The sequence below is a fragment of the Rhinopithecus roxellana genome, chromosome 2 (assembly GCF_007565055.1).
Source record: "Rhinopithecus roxellana isolate Shanxi Qingling chromosome 2, ASM756505v1, whole genome shotgun sequence".
NCBI classification, from domain to species: domain Eukaryota; kingdom Metazoa; phylum Chordata; class Mammalia; order Primates; family Cercopithecidae; genus Rhinopithecus; species Rhinopithecus roxellana.
Window position 1 is genome coordinate 173104930 of NC_044550.1, and position 4357 is coordinate 173109286.

At 31.7% G+C, this 4357-nt stretch overlaps 1 non-coding gene across 1 annotated transcript; it reads right to left on the reverse strand.

The window, feature by feature from the left end:
- Positions 1–473: 473 nt before the first annotated feature.
- Positions 474–580, reverse strand: LOC115895818. Its single transcript, XR_004055923.1, has one exon. It is a non-coding gene; the product is annotated as a U6 spliceosomal RNA (small nuclear RNA).
- Between the last annotated feature and the right edge of the window lie 3777 nt (positions 581–4357).

Sequence of the window (4357 nt, forward strand, 5' to 3'; positions counted from 1 at the left end):
AATGTTATTGATTTCTAATTTAAATTCATTTGGCTTTTAAGTTTATCGAGACTTGTTTTATGGCACAAAATATTGTTAACCTTGGTAAACACTCCATGTCACATAAAAATAATGTATAATTTACTATTTTGAGTGAAATGTTCAAAAACGTTCATTAGGTCAGATTTGTTCATATTGTTTTTCAAATCTTCTACATTCTTACTAATTTTTGTCTACTAGTTTTATCAACTACTAAGTGAGAGTTTTTTCCAACTGATTATGTTCTATTTTTATTGATCCATTTTATTTGAACATATTTATGAAGTACATGTAATATTTTATTATATGCATAGAAGTGTAATGATCAAGTTGGGGTATTTAAGATAACCATCAACACAAGTATTTGTCATTTGTATGCATTGAGAACATTTAAAGTCCTCACTTCTATTTTGAAATGTACAATACATTGTTGTTAACTATAGTTATCCTACTCCAAAAATAGGAAATGCTTCACAGATTTGCATGTCACCCTTGTGCAGTGGCCATGCTGATCTTCTCTCTATTGTTCCACTTTAAGTTTATGTGCTGCTGAAGGAAGCACAGTCATTTTCTTAGTTGCACCCTCCCTAGAGACCCTGAATAAGAACTACCTAGTTAAGGCATTTTTGAATTTATGCCCCTCAGAAACTGTGTGAGATAATAAATGTCAGTTGTGTGCACTGATAAGTTGTGAGTTAATGTGTGATTCCGCAATAGAAATTAATGTATCTCTTATTTTAGAATAATTGAATGTTTTCTTAAATTGAATTGTATTGGCTTTATTGATTTATCAGTTATACCTTTTTGAGCTTTTTTATTGTTTGTAATGTTTTGTTTTTGCAGTTGTTCTATGCTTTATTGTATACATGTTTAACATATTACTGTCTACCTTCAAATAATATTATACCACTCCAAGCACAGCATAAGAATGTTCTAGTATTTTATTTCTGTTTTTATCACCTGAATTTTGTGCTATTGTTGTCACATAGTTTTTTATGTGTATAATAAACTCCAAAATAAATTATTATTTTTATTTATTTACTTTTTGAGACGGAGTCTCACTCTGTCACCCAGCCTGGAGTGCAGTGGCACAATCTTGGCTCACTGCAACCTCCGCCTCCCATGTTCAAGTGATTCTCATGCCTCAGCCTCTCGAATAGCTGGGATTTCAGGTGCGCTACCAAGCCCAGCTAATTTTTGTATTTTTAGTAGAGTTGGGGTTTCAGCACAATGGTCAGGCTGGTCTTGAAAACCTGACTTCAAGTAATCCACCCACCTCAGCCTCCCAAAGTGCTGGGATTACAGGCGTGAGCCATGGTGTCTGGCAAGTTATTATTTTTAAATAATTTTATTTTTATCTGATTTCTTAAATATAATAAAAATATTTCATGTTTACCTACCAGCATATTAATGATTTCTGGTTTTATTAATTCCTTAGCAAATATCTAAATTTCTTTTTGTCATTATCTTTTTGCTAGAACATCCTTTAACATTTCTTATAATGCTGGTCTAGGAGTGATGACTGTTTTCTTAAGAAGTCTTTATTTTGTCTTTATTTTTAAAAAGACATAGTCATGCTTATACAATTCTAGGTTGACTTTTTCTGTTTTCTTTTTATCTCTTCTATGTCACTCCACTATGTTCTAGATTGCATTATTTCTGATGATATGCCAATGTATTTTTTTGTCTTTGATTCACAGTGTATCTTTTCCTGGCTATTTTCAAATATTTTCTCTTTATTATTGGTTTTCAGCAGTTTTATTATCATTTGTCTTTATGTAGTTATCTTCCTATTTTTTGTGCTTTGGGCTAATATTCTTCAATTTGTGGGTTTATTGTTTTCAAATTTGGAAAATTTTTAGCATTATTTTTTCAAATACTTTTTCTGTCTCTTTATCCTTTTCCCATCTGCTATTCCAGATACACATACACGTGGTTAGTTAATATTCTTCCACTTCTCTGTCATGTTTTGTTGATTTTTTTCAGTTATTTTCCTTGGATTTTTTAAAAAAAGTTTTTATTGCTATATCTTCATATTGACCAATCTTTGCTTCTACGCTGTCTAATGTACTGGTAATCTCATAAAGTGTATTTTTAATTTTAGGCATTATATTTTTTATTTCCTGAAGCAGTAAGTTTGATTTGGCTTTTTAAAAAATCTTTATTTCTTTCTTCATTATGCTCATGTAATTATCTACCTTTTAGAAATAAGAAGCATAAGAATAAAGTTTTAATATTCTTATTTACTAATTACATCATGTTTGTAATTTGTGAACCATTTATTTTGCTTATTTTTCTCCTTATTATAAATTCTATTTTAATACATTTTGTATGTGTGGTAATTTTTGGATGGATTATAGACACAGATTTTCATGTTGAATTTCTCTTTTTTTGGTATTTACTTAAATATTTTTCGGTTTTGCTCTAGGACACAGTTAAGTTAATTGAACAATCTGACCCTTTGAATCTTTCTTTACAACTTTCTTGGGTGAGTTCAAAGGTAGCTATTTAGAGCTGATTTAGCCCCACTACCAGTGTAATTCTCTTCTCAAATCTATATTCAATGTTCCATGTGTTTAAAAATCTTTCCACTCGGGCTGGTGTGAACACAAAGTATTTCTGACCATAGTCAATTCTGGAGATTGACTGCTCATCTGCCTTTTTCTACTGTTTTTTTCTCTCAGTTTAGTAGTTTCTCACACACACCCAGTAGTCAGTCGGCAGCCTAAGATTTGAGTAGAACCCTCTACAGGTCCTGGAACTTTCTCTCCTCTCTCTCTGTTTCTGTTTCTTCTCTCCAGAACCCTACCCTAAAAATTTTAGTCATGTCAAGGAAGCCATTAGATCTATTGAGGTCCCCTTTTCTCACTTTGTGTCCTGGAAACGTTCTTCAGGAAATAATCTGTTCCCTTCACTCAGTGGATACTGTCTTGCGCTGCATATAGCATGTGTTTTGTCTTTTTTTTTTTTTTTTTTTTTTTTTAATTTTTGGAGTTGGATGCTTAAGACCAGTCCCTGTGACTCTACAATGGACATAATTTCCTAGGTTATTTTGACTTTAGTTAAAAGCAACGTAATGGTCTGTCATGTTCTTATCTATGACCTATGATTATAAAAATTCTACATGGATAAAGTAGCCTCTAGATTGAATAGGTGAGTTTTTAAAATTCAAAAAAATTAACAATAAACGATATTATGTATTAGCACAAATAATTCTGATGGACAGAAACATTAAATAAGTCAACTTTGTTGCTCTGGATCTAGAGAAACGTATTTTTATCCTTTTAACAGAAGCTTTGGAATCCAGCAGATACTCTTTTTGGTGTCTCTCCCTGAGAGTACCATTATCTAACAACATGCCATATTGCCAGAGTAAAAGCAACAGAATCAGTCACATTTATTGTAAATCAAGCCACAGATCTAGATGGTTGATTGACATTTTCCACCGATTACCCTGATGTTTTGGTGATTTGGTAATGTGACCATCTCTCAAAGAAGTATTCCTTTAAAATAGCTACTCTGAACATTAAATAGAGGGAGTAGCCAATGTTGGCCACTACCTAAATGTCTTGGCATGTATGGTACAGTAGATAGCACAGGTGAGTCATTTTTATCTAATTATCTGAGTCATTCAGAAACCCTTAAGCCTTTTTTAGTTTAAAAAAATACTCAAGTAATTGCAATTGTATAGAGCTCACCTAAGTTCTCAGTCTATGAACTCATTTGGTCACTGTTGAAAAGTGGTTCTAAAAATAACCAAAGGCTCAAAAGAAGGGTGACTGAAATCATAAGTAGATATTTAGATATATCAGAATCAAGTCATCTATTCTTTTTGATCTGCTTGTTAAGTGGAAGCTTTGATGCTATATCTGTTGCCTCTTTTCAAAAGGCAGACCTTAGGAAAGGAAATACTTACAATCAGAATGTAATTCTCATGAATTTTACTTCATGGGTTACCTAGGTAACTACCAGTTTTCAGTCATCCTTAGAGCTTACATTTTTATCTAGGAGGAGATATAGATTATATACATTTGAAGGGTTTATAATGGATACCTTAATATCTCTAGCTCAAAAGAGTCTGCAGTAATATTTTGGTTTGGACATTAGTATTAATTTACTTTTGAATGAATTATTTATATACTGATTAATCATCCACTGTGTTCCAGGCACTATACTGGGTATTGAAATAGACAACTCTTAATGTATTTTATTGCTCATTTGCTTATGATTTAGAATTATGTATATGTATATTATACATATTATGTACATATTGTAAACATATAAATGTATGCATATACGTGTGTGTGTATATATATCCACATGCTGCATATGCCTTTCA